This window comes from Dermacentor variabilis, chromosome 7 (genome assembly GCF_050947875.1).
Source record: "Dermacentor variabilis isolate Ectoservices chromosome 7, ASM5094787v1, whole genome shotgun sequence".
NCBI lineage: Eukaryota > Metazoa > Arthropoda > Arachnida > Ixodida > Ixodidae > Dermacentor > Dermacentor variabilis.
Window position 1 is genome coordinate 15153680 of NC_134574.1, and position 15793 is coordinate 15169472.

Genomic DNA, 15793 nt, shown 5'->3' on the forward strand with positions numbered 1-15793 from the left:
TGGAAGTGGTAAGGGAATATATGTACTTAGGACAGGTAGTGACTGCGGATCCGGATCATGAGACTGAAATAATCAGAAGAATAGGAATGGGCTGGGGTGCGTTTGGAAGGCATTCTCAGATCATGAACAGCAGGTTGCCGTTATCCCTCAAGAGGAAAGTTCATAACAGCTGTGTCTTACCAGTACTCACGTACGGGACAGAAACCTGGAGGCATACGAAAAGGGTTCTACTTAAATTGAGGGCGACGCAACGAGCTATGGAAAGAAGAATGGTAGGTGTAACGTTAAGGGATAAGAAAAGAGCAGATTGGGTGAGGGAACAAATGCGAGTTAATGACATCTTAGTTGAAATCAAGAAAAAGAAATGGGCATGGGCAGGACATGTAATGAGGAGGGTAGATAACCGATGGTCACTAAGGGTTACGGACTGGATTCCAAGGGAAGGGAAGCGTAGCAGAGGGCGGAAGAAAGTTAGGTGGGCGGACGAGATTAAGAAGTTTGCAGGGACAACATGGTCACAATTAGTAAATGAACGGGGTAGTTGGAGAAGTATGGGAGAGGCCTTTGCCCTGCAGTGGGCGTAGCCAGGCGTATGATGATTATAACAACGAGCTGAAGGACGTTCTGTTTCATCCACTTCATTATATATTTTCAAGGACAGATCATCGCTTCAAGGTGGGTCTACCTTCTTGTCTCACAAAATTGTGTAATGACTCTTTTGTTCCTAGAACAAGTGTCGCATGGAATCCCCTTCCCTCCACAATCGCCAGCATAACTGGTGACCAAAAGTTCAAGATTGCTTTACAAGACGGCTTGTAATATATATATATATATATATATATATATATATATATATATATATATATATATATATATATATACAGAGAACAAATACAGAGCAAATGCAATACACTCAGCGCACACGTAGGTTTACTAGAACGAGGTCATGGGATCGGCTGCCCGTACATTACCCAATATATATATATATATATATATATATATATATATATATATATATATATATATATATATATTGCTGCAAGCCTTGCCATCTTTTCCTCCGCTTCTTTCTGTAGTGCCTTTGCGCTCTAACAGTATACTAAATAAATAAATAAATAAATAAATAAAGTGGGTTTTCTTCTTGTTGTCCACTGTATTGTGCACCATTCTGCATTCTTTCGTATTGTTTACCATCCCTATACAATATAGTTTTCCACAGGGCGGGTAGCGCTGTTATTTATCCTCGAGCTATGACTGCCCTCTTAAGGTAAAATTGTGGATTGCATAGGTAAGGTCAATACTGTGAATAAAATTGTCAACGTATTGTTACGTATTTGTTTTTATAAATTTATTTAAAAACACAGAAGCACGTCACCTGCTTCAGAGAACAGCTTCATAGCCATTCATCACAAGCTGTCACCCACTTGACTGCATTCTCCCTTAACCTGGTCGCACCTTAAAGCATTCTGCTTCCTACAGATGTGTACAGGATTAGCAACTATATTAGCGGTGCATGGCAAATATTCTGTTCGGTCGCATGACCTCAGCTGCAAGGTTGACGTAGACACAAAATGTACCTGTGCTATGTCCCGATAAATATTAGTGCTTTAATTGGTTCACTTACCATACCTTGTCATTGTATATGCTCCAAATGTTTTTGCACAGACCATCTTTGCAGCTGCACAACATGAGCGCCTGTTGACGTGGATACCCGTTTGTTTATATTATGGAGCGGAGGTATGGCTCACACATAACGCAACAGTGGCACATGTTCGCTCTTTATGCGGCGTTGACCATAAAATACATAGAAATGATCATGCGAGAACAAATACAGAGCAAATGCAATACACTCAGCGCACACGTAGGTTTACTAGAACGAGGTCATGGGATCGGCTGCCCGTACATTACCCAGGTAGGCACATCAAGGCCAGGCGCGGTGACAATGAGCTTTTTTTGCTGCATGCTGAGCCCTCATGCATCAAACTTTTCAAAAAATTTATCTTTAACTTATGTGATCAATATAGCACGGTCACACTTTCTTTACAAGCCCCTTCGATTGCTTTAAACACGCTCGAAAACCAGACTGCATAAGCCTCTGGGCATAGCCAGGCGAGCCCCGACACATGTGGCGCCACCTTTCGGCAAGAAAAGAAACTGGTGCCGGAGTCTCATTTTTTTACGTGTCATCACTACACTTAACCTACTTCTAACGCCATGCTTGCATGCACCACAGCTCTTTGTCTGCATAGTACACATAATGCACAGCGTGATGTGCTCACTTGACGCGTTGTGCACAACTGTTCATAGGTTAGCACTGGCATTGCCTCACACACATCGCATCGTGGCAAAAGTGCTAAACATTAACTGAAGTAAGCAGCTGTACATGCCAAAACCACAATCGAATTATGAGGCACGCTGTAATGGCAGACTCTGGTTGAATTTTGACCCCCTAGGGTTGTTTAATGTGCACTTAAACCTATATACACAAGCGTTTTTGTATTTGGCCTCCGGTGAAATGCAGCTGCCATGGACAAGATCGAAACTGTAATCTGAAGCAATGCCTTACCCACAAAGCCACAGCAGCGGGCACAGAAGTGTTGATTTGACGTGCAGCCGCTTCCGTAGTGTTGTCTAGATGCTGTGGTGCTTTAATGTAGTTTTGCATCTGCACGCCCTACGTCAGTTGTGCACTTGAGAAATTTTCACAGTGTTTATTAGAGCTCAGCTTTTACGCGGCCGTTCCCGTGGTGACTGTCGGCGTTGTCCCTTGGCGTAACTGAGTGAACGAGCACAGTGAAGAATGAAAGAGCGAACGCGGAGCACTGTGTGTCACGATAGACGCCCACACATCTGTGGCAGCAGTGGCACTGGCCGGCGCGGGAAGCTTATATATATAAGGAAGGCAGGGATGTTAACCAGTCAAGAGTCTGGTTGGCTACCCTACGCTGGGGCAAGGGAGAAGGGGAAGAGAGAAGAGAAAGAGAGATGGTATAGAGACGTGCACAGATAGTCATTGGGTCAAAGTCGCTCAAACAAACCAGACGTTCTCAGAAAGTACAAAAGTGCCTTCACTGCCTTCTGAGCCGATGATTGGAGGGGACGGTGCTCTAGTAATGTCTGTTCACTCAGAGGACGATCATCTAGTTTCCTCAATTTGTTGGACAAAGATTCTCTTTGTGCTTGAAACTGTGCTTGAGACTGAGGACAGCGGCACAGTAAGTGATCAATCTTCTCCTCGCATCCGCAAACATCACATGCAGGACTATCAGCCATTCGAATTAGTGATGAGTAAGCTTTCGTGAAGGCAACTCCCAGCCACAACCGACACAGAAGAGACGCTTCGCGTCGGCGCAGTCGTGCCGGAGGTCTGAGTTGCAGTGAAGGGTGCAGTGAAGGGGCTGTGCTGTCTTGTGCGCCTTATGTGTGCAGTATTCCACTCTGCTAAGGACAGTGTACATGCTAGAATGAGAAGTTATCTCAAGCCGGTGGGGGAAAGGAAAAAAGAAAGCGGAAAGCTCGCCTTTTCGCATAGCATTTGTCGCAAGCGTTACCCAGCAAAAATTACGGTTGCATAAGCTGCAGTTACTGAGAAGCAGCAACTGTGTGGACGATTTTTATAGTACAGCGCCGCACGTCGTGGCTCTGCCAGTCAGTGCTGTGATTGGCATGATGCCTCAATATATCACGCAATGAAACCACGTACAGAGATGCGCTCAAATTTTGCATTAAGGAATATCGCAATCATTGGTGGATATTCTCCAGAAATAGCATAAATGTACCGTACCATACCTTAAAATTAAATTTATATAATTTGTCCACAACTTTCCTGTCTCATAGTAGCCTTTCCTTGCCTTCTTACGTCACCTTTTCTCTCCTCCCATGCACGAAAGCTGCAATCAGAGTCTCAAGGCTGTTATTCACTCATTTTGTGACTGTGTCGCTTCTGCCGATTCTCTGTTTACTCGTCCTACCTCCTCCCTACCATTTTACCTCCCCTCTGGACTGTTGCACATAAGCACAAAGGTAAGTGCTGCAGTTTCTGCAAGGCTTTTGTGAGAAGTCATGGTTAATTACAGCTGTCAAGACGGTATTGTTGCGACGCCCAGGGAGCTCCAGAGGGCACTGTGGCAACGCGATATAAAGGTGTCTGCTCAGTGGGCAGGCAAGTGTGGGCCTTTCTCCTGAAGGAGAGCACTTGCTCCCTCAACCTAACATTCACCTACCCGCCAGTCTGGCCAATACACCCACAAGGCATCCTGCAATCAGTAACACAGCTATGACCAATGCACTACAACAGCATTAATGCCCAAGTTTCTTCTTTGAACAGCTGCACAAACTTTCTTCAATTTTCTTGGTGCCAGAAAAACAACATACGCCTGCCACCAACATTTCAGAGTCTATGTGGAAAATTATGCCCATACCATCGAGCCTCCTTGTAACAAAGTTGCACCTGACATGAGAATGCCTTTGCTGTACCAGGCATTCATTATAAGCATAGCGTGGATATCGGTGGGAAAAAATTGTGATCTTGTATATGCAAAAGAAACACAAGCATGATGCATTGAGAGGCCAGCAAAAAGTATCCCACAGATTTGAATGGCCCATTGGCAACTTGCCGTGTGAACGAGTGGCACAATAACAACAGTAATTTACGCTCTTTTTGCATTGTCGCTAATACCCAGCCATTTTGGCATCAGTGCATTGGCTCACCAGTAGTGGTGTAACTAAGCCAATCCAATGGCTAAAACACATACATATGTCAAAAATGTGAATTTCAAGTGGTTTTTTCAAAAGCAAATTACTATGTGAGCAGGCTCATCGGTGATCTATGATGTAATTTCACAGCAAGAAAGCATGATGTGAAGGAGATGAACGTGAATGAGGCTGAGTGACTTCAATGTAAATTTACTTTTTGAAAAAACCAGAAATATATATACATCCGCCGAAACATATCCATTATCAAAGAGCCAAGTGGCTATGATGCATCTCAGATCTGCTTTAGGGCCCATAACCAAAGTTTAAAAAACAAACTAAAGCGTGACTAAGTAGGCATGCAATTCACCTGCATATTCAAAATAGGATAACTTCTTATAAGATGTCCGACAGAGCGACTGATGGCTTACTGACCACACCTTTTGCTGTTGCTGCAACTACTACAAATATCCTGACGTACTCATTCTTGTGCCTTGCAATGACTTGAATATTTTCACAAATGGAGGCACAACTGACTTGACCTAGTCGCGACTCTCAAGTCAGTCCAAAACTGCACCGCTCATTTCATTGTCAGAGATTATCACCACGACTCTAGCATGAGTAGCATTAAGTCATCTTTATCCCTCTCATATTTTGAATCACGAAGCAGCATAGCATTGCTTTGACTGTTTCACAAACTAGGCCATAGCACGCGCCCATCCACCCTGCCACCTCACTCATCCATCTTGTACATCTGAGCAAATGCATAATCTCAGTTTCCAGTGTATCTTTGGCCGAATTAATGCTTTCAATTCCTCCACGTTGCCACGTGCCATTCAGCATTGGAGTAACCTACCAAACGACATAGTTGACATTCTTGATTCTGTATCCTTCAAGGCACGCTTATGCATATTATTTCCATTATTCATCACAACTAAACCTTACTGCGCACCTAAGTAAATACTTTTAGTGAAGTCGTATGGTTTTTTTTGTTTGTTTTGTATTGCGTTAACATTGTTAGAGACTTCTTCTTTCATCTTCACCAGCTACCAATTGTATAATTTCTTTGTACTCCTTTCTTGCTACTTCACACAGTCGTTTTGCTTCATTTATTGCATTACTTATATTGTTCGATATTTCTTCTTTATTGTTTACTTGCTAACAGTATATAATTTCTTTGTACTCCTTTCTTTTTGCTAATTCCCTGCATCCTCCCCTCACACAATACTTCTTTGGGAACCTGTGAGGTAACTGAATAAATGAATAAATAAATGAATAAGCAACTGAACTTGGACCGTTGTGTGCGCCATGAATGCGCTGCCCCAGCTAATGCAGATGCGCACTTTGTCACTGCAAGCACTCCCCGACGTGAGGTCATTGCGGGGATTACAAAAACTCACGGCACCATGTTAGCAGGGGTCACCTCTGCCAGTACAAGGTTCTTCCAGGTTGACAGGATCGATCGAAATGATAATGCAACACCCAACCGAAGGGAACGGCAACACAAGCAGTGTGTATTTCGTAAAGTGCAAAGATTGGGTCGATTAGCCACCGACACCCAACCAGAAGAAATTGTCAGACAGACAGACAGACGCTCGTTGTCTCATGACCAAGAATGAAACCTTCAATGTTCCGTCATAAAGATATATATGTACAGCCAGAATGGTCAAATGACTTGTGTGAGAACTGGTCAAAGAAACTGAAAGCATAGCGCTTATCTCAGCGCTTGTTTGTGGCTCAGGCACACACAGTGCTTATCAAGATGACGTCACATCTTCCCCGTTTTACAAGCACTGTGTGCCTACCAAGAAAGGAAAGCACTCTAGAAAGCAGTCATCAATGCCGAGTTTTTTCGGCGCTCATATGACGCGCCCATGTCGCGTCGTTCTTTGCTCTGGTCTCGAAGTTTCGTTCGGTGGAAGGGTCTCTTGGGTGTCGGACGATTGCTTAGCCATGATGTCCTTGTTGTCGGTTGTGTCCGTTGGCAGGCTGCTTTGTTGAGGCTGTCCGGCTGAGATGGGACTGGTTTCTCCTCCATTTGGGAGCAAGAACAGATGGCTTCTGTTTCTGCGTACGGTGCTCCCTGTAGTCTGGACCCAGTAGGATTTTGGTGTTGAGGAAGGACGAAGGACTGTGCCCTCAGCGCATCTGTCTCTCAGCCATACTTAGTTGTCTGCGGATAAACTGGGAAGAGGTCTTGCAGCATGACGTCTGTCAAAATACATCTTTTGTTTCTGTCTGTATTTTACGTCCTGCTTTTTCCAAGCAACGGTTACCACTCCCAGTTTTAAAGCGGATTGCATGCATGGCACTCGTGAGCATAGGTGGCGGCTTATTAGCAGTTGCGCTGGATTATAGCTGGTTGGGCCCGGTGTGTTTCTATAATTCGGCAAGGCAATATATGGATCTCGCACTTTCTTCAGTAGTCTTTTGAGAGTCCCTACCATGCGCTCAGCTTCGCCGTTAGCTTGTGGGTAACGAGGGCTCGTTGTGACATGCTTGAAGCCGTATTTTCTTGCAAAATCAATGAATGCAAATGAGATTAAGTGTGGTCCATTGTCTGATATTACCATTTTCGGGATGCCATGTCTGGCGAAGATGCTTTTCAGATGCCTGATGACCACCTGTGACGATGTTCCTTGATCCAGTAGGGCCAGCTCAGGATACCTGGAATGGTATCTGTATCCAAAGCTCCGTTGTTTCAGATGGCATCATCGGTTAGGAAAATTGGGTCCGCTCTGCAGCACAAGCTTGGCAGTTGACTACGGTTATTGCAATTTCCTGGCTAATTCCTGGCCACCAGACTCATTTCTTAGCGTTTGCACGGCAGCGGACAATGCCTTGATGCCCTTCGTGGATTCTCTGAAGCCTTTCTTTCCGCAGAGCTCTTGGGATTACTAGTCTGGAGTCCTTTAGAAGCAACTGCTTGCAAAATGTGATGTTGCCACGATGCGCCCAGAGCGGTTTGAGAACTTGCTGTAGCCGGTCTTTTGCGGGCGAACCTTGCATGCAAGCTTTGAGCAACAATGCGCACTCGGGGTCCCTTGCCTGCTCTGAGCGTATGCAGTCGAGCATGTCATCTAAGAGCGCACATCGGACGACTCCATCCACGTGAGCCGAGACGTCAGCTTCAGACAATTCCCCAATAGACAGTCCCGTGTTCATCACTCTGGCTCCAGAAAGAGTGTCCGCTGTAGCGATGGTTTTACCCAGGACGTGTGTGAGCGTGAACGAGTACCACATAAGACGGATCATGAACCTTTGGATTCTTGGTGGAAGAGAATTGACAAGATCGCGACCCAGTAGCGGAAGGAGAGGCTTGTGGTCTGTCTAAGATAAACACGTGAGGCCTCTCAAATTCGTCTTAGCGGTCTGCTGCCCAGGTCGAAGCCAACGCTTCCTTTTCGATTTGTGAATACCTCTGCTCTGTTTTCGTGGGCGATCTGGAGGCATATGCTACTGGACGTCGTTCGCCAGATGGCTGATCCTGGAGTAGTACGGCGCCAAGTCCTTGCGAAGACGCGTCCGCTGAAACGATTGTCGAGTATATGGGGTTGTACCTTGCCAGGCATCTGTTCGAGCTGAGAGTAGTCTTGATCTTCTCAAAAGCTTCCTCTTGTTGAGTTCCCCAACACCAGTAGCTGTCTTTGTTGAGGAGCCAGCGTAAAGGCGCAAATATAGACGCAGCATCAGGAAGAAACCTTGCTAGGTGGTTCATCATGCCTAATAAAGAACGAAGCTCAGCGACGTTTTGGGGTCGAGGCAACTCCTTTATTGCTCTGATCATCTCAGGATCTGGGTGCACACCATTTGCGCCAATGATCATGCCCAGGAATGCTACTTGCTCAACAGCGAAATAACGTTTTTCCCTGTTAAGGGTTACTTCTATTTGCTCCAGTCGGTCGAGCATGTTATGAAGGCGGTTGTCATGTTCCACTTTGTTCTTGCCGTACACCAGAATGTCGTCCATGTAGTTCAGTATGCCATCTAGGCCTTCGAAGACCTGCGAGAACTTTCTTTAAAAAATTTTTGGTGCGAATGTGATCCCAAACGGCAACCAGCGGTAGCATACCACCCATACGGCGTATTGAAAGCGGTGTGGTTTGGCACTCTTCGGAAGGCTTTATCTGGTAGAATCATGAATTCGCATCCAGTTTAGAAAAGACCTTGGCCTCCTGGAAGCTTCCCATAACTTGCTCTACCTTTGGTAGCTGATGACGCTCCCGTCTGACAAATTGCAGTTGAGTTAAGTCGACGCATATCCTTACTGCTCCAGATGGCTTCATTACGGGTACAATAGGAGTGCACCATTCTGTAGGTTCTTCGACCTTTTGTATCATTTCTTCTCGTTATAGTCTGTCCAGTTCTTGCTTGACATTTTCCTTCATGGGAATAGGAATCCGTCTGGGTGTAGACTGGGCGTACGGTGTTGCATTCGGCACGAGACGTATGGTATGTTCTCCAGATATGGATCCCGTGCCTTGGAATATCTTAGGATACCTGCTTACAATGTCGTCAGCAGTTTCTAAGTCATCTAGGAAGTGAACGATTCCTAGGGCTTTGATAGCTGGCAGTCCCAACAAGGGCGTGTGCAAGTTGTGCACAACGTAAATGGTCTGCTTCGAACAGTTGTCTTTCCAAGCTACTTCAGCATCAAACTTTCCGATCGTACGAATGCTTGCAGTGTTCGGTCCTTTAAGATCACCTGCTTTGTCCAGAGAACATGGAAGTGAAGGAAAATTTTCCCCGACGACTGTCACTTCGGCTCCCATATCTACTTTCATGCGGAGCTTATGGTCGTTTATCAGTACTGTGATGAAGTGCTCAGATGGTGCGTTTGCCGACTGCTCGACCGTGCCAAGAAATTTATCAGGTTCGGCAATGTCATCAAGATTCCCGTCTGCTTGCCCCTTTTTTCGGCACGCCTTTTTGAAGTGGCCCAATTTTCGGCAAAACCTGCATCTCTCTTGTTTCGCTGGACAACTGCTTCCCGGATGAAATGGTCCGGCGCAGAAATTGCAGAACTTTCCACGATAACCTGGCTTCTGATCGCGTGTAAACTTTTTGCTTTACTTGACGTAGTAGTTCTACGGAAGCCCGCAAGGTGGAGAGAAGTAATGAATAAAGGGAAAAGCAGACATCCACCCGTTCATAGCTATTGCTACAAAGGAAACCCATACGGGTTCCTCGATGTAAAAGCCTCATAGTTGAAGAAAAATTCGTCCTGGTCCGGGACTCGAACCCGGGACCACCGCCTTTCCGGGGCAGCCACTCTACCATCTGAGCTAACCAGGCGGCTAGCAGATGGCGGGGCGAAGTCGAATTTGTCGACAACACGAAGCAAAGGCAAGAGTTTGACGTAGTATTTCTGCAGAAGCCCACAAGGTGGAGAGAAGTAATGAATAAAGGGAAAATCAGACATCCATCCGTTCGTAGCAATTGCTACAAAGGAAACCCATACGGGTTCCTCGAAAGGAAAAGCCTCATAGTTCAAGAAAAATTCGTCCTGGTCCGGGACTCGAACCCGGGAACACCGCCTTTCCGGGGCAGCCGCTCTACCATCTGAGCTAGCCAGGCGGCTAGCAGATGGCGGGGCGAAGTCGAATTTGTCGACAACCCGAAGCAAAGGACCAGGACGAATTTTTCTTCAACTATGAGGCTTTTCTTTCGAGGAACCCGTATGGGTTTCCTTTGTAGCAATTGCTACGAACGGGTCGATGTCTGCTTTTCCCTTTATTCATTTTTGCTTTACTGCGGCGCCGCAAGCTTCTGAGATAGTGCCCTCGTACTCTTTTAGCTCGGCTTGCTGTTTCTTTACCGTTTCGCTTGTACGCGCTTTTGCCAAAGCAGTGCTCAGCATGGGATTAGGATCCATCTGTAGTTCTTCCGAGAGAAGCTGGTCTTGTAGTCCTACTACGAAGCGGTCTCTTATTAGGCGTTAATTCTTTTCATTGAACTCGCATCGGTCTGCTAGCCTGTGAAGCTCAGCTGCAAACTGGTCTACTGTTTCTCCCAGTTGTTGGCGGCGTAGATTAAAGTGAGCACTCTCGTAGACTGTGTTCTTGGTATGGGCGAAACAGCCCTTAAATTTTGACTTTATGAGGTTGAAGTCCTCTACTTCTTCGTCGTTGACGTTTAGCGACCGAAGAATCTCCCGTGACTTTCTGCCCACTGTATAGAGAAGAGTCCTTCTTTGTACTTCATCTGGTTTCTCATGTAGTCCGGATGCGAATCTGTAGTAATTGAATTCTTCCATAAAGGGGGGCCAGTCTGCAGCGTACTGGAAGTCGAAGGGCCTAGGAAGCTTGATTCCCGCCGTGCTGAAGCGTTGCTTGACGACTGTCGCCGAGAGGACTTGCTCTTGTGGAAGCAGGCGCTCGTTCGCTTGTTGACGGGCTGTTGCAGCGCTACATCGTAGTCAGCTTTGACAAAGCCACTTCTGACACCATGTCAGACAGACTGATAGACGCTCGTCGTCTTATGACCAAGAATGAATCCTTTAATGTTCGGTCATAAAGATATATACAGCCAGAAAGGTCACATGACTTGTGTGAGAACTGCTCAAAGAAAATGAAAGCATAGCGCTTATCTCAGTGCGTGTCTGTGACTCAGGCACACACAGTGCGTATCAGGATGACGTCACAGAAATGGCAACACAAGCAGTGTGTATTTCGTAAAGTGCAAAGATTGGTTCGATTAGCCACTGATAGGCATGCGGATCGTGTTGCATATGCGGCGATGAACTTCACATCTCTTCCACAGCCATCAATCTAATCCACATGCCTGAACTAGGGACCGAATCACATGTATAAACATCTAGAGGCAAGTATTCCACGGCCACTTGTGGCTGGTTGCTACATCGGCCGGCGGCGAATTTTCGTCATGGCCACACTGGCTAAGTCACCAGGCTTAATCGGCACAGCTTCATTGGGAATCGGAGATTTAAATTATGGTTTGTTGTCAAATCGAAGCAGAACAATTCGTAGCAGCCGCACAACACCCAGAAATCTGACATACGACCTCACAAATGAAAGCGAGTGAGCAGGATGGCAACGAACATGGCAAAAATGTTCACGGCTGCCATCTTTGCTAGACACCGAATGACAGTCTCTCATTACCGACACTGTTCATAGATGCACATCGGTCTTTTTTTGTGTGTGTTTGTGTAGCTTCAAGCAACCCTCCACAAAAATAGGTTTACAAGGCAGGCACTGCAGTATCATTTCCTGGTTGCATGCGTTGGCACAGATGGCGGATGATAAAGTGGTGGAGTGGGGGGTAGGGAGGTAACCTGAACTTGCAGGGACCCTGAAGATTGTAGAATCTTTTTGACAGATGGCAAATCATGCTGAATTTGACAATGATATGGAGCAGACGGTGGCTGCTCTTTACTGTCAGCACTGAAAATGCAAGTGACGTGATGCGCAGCCTTTTTGTCTGTCACTACATATTGGCCTTACGATACTTTATACTTGCCGTAAAGCTGGGATAGCCCTTCTGCATTCTGGAGAAAAACTGGAAAGCAAAGCTTTCTATGCAATAAATTAATGATTGCCGCAAAACACAGGCTTACTATTAAACTGAGAACCTCGTTGGTTTTCAGTACAACAAAGCATCACTAATTCCGTACAGTTTCAGCGGAAAAAAAGCACTTCATTCTATTCAATAGAATCAAGTGCTAGAATAGAATTGTCTATTCATAAAAGATCTATTTTCCAGGCGTTCATATGCGTTCATATATCAGAATTGTGCTGTGATCAGCGCTCACATACTTATTTGGTGTTCCCTTTAGTAAGAGCGGACCATAATGTAGGCCTTGATCTCTATGTACCTATATTGCTGATAACATGCTATCTTCTTGTTATGAAATGCTAGGAGACTTCTGAGCATGTGCAGCACTGTATTTTCTTGCATGAAATTTGTAAGCATTAAACTTTGTGAAACATTTTGTGATGTTTGATTCGACATCCAGCATTTTTCCTTGATTCAAATCGATATTCAATTCAAAATATACTATTAAATATTTGCACACCTCTAGTAAAATCTCCTTTTTCTTAACTGCAATTTCTTGCAGCTAAGCAGCTGCTGGGTTGGACACTTGTTTCAAGCTGTTCAGGTGGTGTTTCTAAGTTGTATAGTGATGTCAATTGCCTTCTGGCATGATTTTTAGTTGTGTATGACTTGACCCAAATTAAGATACTTGTCATGCAAAAGCCAAATGGCTGAAACTTATTTTCTGCCAGGCAGAGTGTATTGCTTAAAAATGGAGCTGTGATGAGCATGCTGTAAACCAATTAACCAAAGAAATGGTCTGGCTTTGTCTAGCTCCACGATGGCAACGGTGATTTAAGCAATTCGGTTGCTGGTGGCTGTGGAAACGCCACGTTGCAGTAACTTAGTGAGAGAGTAACACTCTCAAAGGAAAATATCTTCCATTGTTTCTCTAGAAACAGTGTCCATGGCTTAGCCTCCCTATATGAAGTTTCTTACCTTGAATATTTAAAAGTTGCCTGAAACCCCAGTTTTAAAGAGAAGCCAACAAACACTGACACCAAGGAAAACATAGGGGAAATTACTTGTGCTTAATAAATGAAATGAAGCAACAATAAATTAATGAAAATGAAAGTGGATGAAAAAGCAACTTGCCACAGGTGGGGAATGATTCCAAAACCTTCGCATTACCTAAGCGACTTGGCCAGCCATCTACAAATCTTTGGAACAGCCATACTGCTCGAGATGCTAATGGGGTATTCACACGGGGGTGGAATCATATGACATCATTTCCAGCGAAGCTCCTCCTACTTAGCAGATGGATGCTTGAAGGCTTCTTGCTTGGCATCAAATGTTCTCCTGTCCCTGCGAGGAGATTTGCGGAGTCGCGCTACCTGATGACATAGTCGTCACGTGGCGCACTCTCTACGCAGCGGCGAGACAGATATCTCCCTCATATGAACAGAGTTAATACGCCTTAAAGGGCTTCTCAGAAGACACCATTGCAAATATTGGTTGTATAGTGGAGGTTGTAGAATGTTGCTGCTGAGCATTCTAACAAGAGGAATCTTTAAATAAGTTCGTTATTTGAGGAGATCAAAGAAATTGAATGGTCCTGCAACCAGGACGTGAGTGTCACTGTTGACATGTGTACATATTTATCCTTTTTTCAAGAACTGCATTTCACCCACTAGCAACTTGAAGTTAACGCTCAGTGAAAGATGCATCTGCATGATTGGAACTTACTAGAATATTATGAATGGTTCTATGTGTTGTCTGTTGTCACCAAAGCTTGTGTAATCCGATTGTATGTGCAGTGCGAATTTTGCAGTACTTTCTGGAAGACAAGCAGGCACCAACGATTACTCTGAAAACATTGATGACTGATGCATAAAAGCCGACGCGCTTGACCGGCAGATCACATTTTCGACTCTCGCTAACTATGTTTGCCGCTAGTGTGCTTCGAGTGTAACTTGCTCTTGTGAACACAGGTTCGCCCAGTAAAAAGTTACTTGTAGCAAGCATGTGACGCCCCCTCAGGCATAATGTTCGTTCGCCGCCAGGCCCGGTGGCCTGCCAAGCTCGGCACGCACTATTGGTCACCACACCGCTATAAACACCCACGAGCACGGCTGCTCGGCGGTCAGTCATCGTTCAGCACCACCACGCTGCGGAGCGTCCGTCTAACGGAGGGTGCCTCAAGCCCTCCCTTGTTCACGAACCCGGGTGGATTGTGACACTGGCAATGAAGATGGGATACTCGTGACACTGGCGACGAGTACCCACAGATCATCCCACGCCACTGCGAGCGGCAAAACACTGCCCGCCGCTGCTGTCGTCATGCCGCTGTATGGAAGGCTCGAACCGTTCGAGGGTGATGGGTCCGCCTGGCAAATTTACCAGGAGCAAGTCCACGTGTTCTTCCGTACAAACGACACACCCGAGGCTAAACAGCGGGACATTTTCCTGGCCAGCTGTGGGACCCGCGTCTTCAGCCTCTTGCTCGACCTCCTCAAGCCAGCCACGCCGCACGGTAAGACGCTGGGTGAGCTGCTCATCATACTGCGCTCGCATTTCAGCCCAGCACCGTCCACACTGATGGAGCGTTTCCGCTTCAAGAACCGGAGCCGCCAGGTAGGGGAGACTCTTAGGCAGATCGTTGCTGCGCTAGGAGAGTTAGCGAATGCCTGCGTTTTCAGGAACCAGCTGGACTCGCTGCTCCGGGACCATTTCATCTGCAGCATCAACAACCCCACCATGCAGACGCGACTCCTGGAGCTTCCCGACTCCTCGCTGGACGACACCGTGAAGGCAGAGCTGGCAATGAAAGCTGCCGCCAAAGATGCCGGCGAGATTGTCCGTACGACTGGCTCACCATCGGCGGAAGCGGTGGTCAAGAAGTTGGCGACAAAGGGCAGTACCTGTGGTTGCTGTGGTGGTGCCCACTCCCCCTCACATTGCCAGTTCTCGCAAGCACAATGCTTTACGTGCAGGAAAACTGGGCACCTAGCATGTGTATGCCGAAGGGGGAGGACGAACAGCAAATAGCAGCAGCCTGGTTCAAGCCGAGGTACCACACAAGCCCACGGCCAGGGTAGCCGTCGCAAGCGTAAGCGGTGGGGGCAAGCGGCAACAGGCTCAAGTTCTTCCGTGGCCACGCTCCACGTCGTGGCCGAGAACCCGCCGATTTTTGACATGAGGCACACAGGCTTTGTACCGTCGTCTGTGCCGCCGTACATGCTGACCGTCGAAATCTGCGGGCACCCCATTTCCATGGAGCTGGACACAGGAGCCAGCGTGCCAGTAATGGCCGGGAAACTCTTCAAGCGTACTTTCCCCGGCGTGTCCGTCGAGGCTTGGGAGTGTTATTGCGCAGCTACTCTGGGCAACTTTCCCAGGTCCAGGGTCAGGCACAGGTCAGCCTTCGCTTTGGTGACAAGGAGGCAACCCTTCACCTTTACACAATGAAGGGTTGTCGCCGACGCTGCAGGGCCGAAACTGGATTCATGCATTGAGCGTTTGACTGCCAGAGTACAGGGAAGCCAGCGTGCATGCGGTGAAAGACGTCCCCAGCCTTCTGACGGAGTTCAAGTCCCTCTTCCAGCCAGGG

The 15793-nt window shown here is 46.6% G+C and overlaps 1 protein-coding gene and 1 pseudogene across 7 annotated transcripts in view; both read right to left on the bottom strand.

Annotated features, from left to right (window-relative positions):
- brun (trafficking protein particle complex subunit brun) overlaps positions 1-15793 on the bottom strand; it is a 747330-nt gene that overhangs the window by 172301 nt on the left and 559236 nt on the right. The gene's annotated exons all lie outside the window — the stretch shown is intronic.
- On the bottom strand, positions 10430-11776 carry LOC142588047 (uncharacterized; annotated as a pseudogene).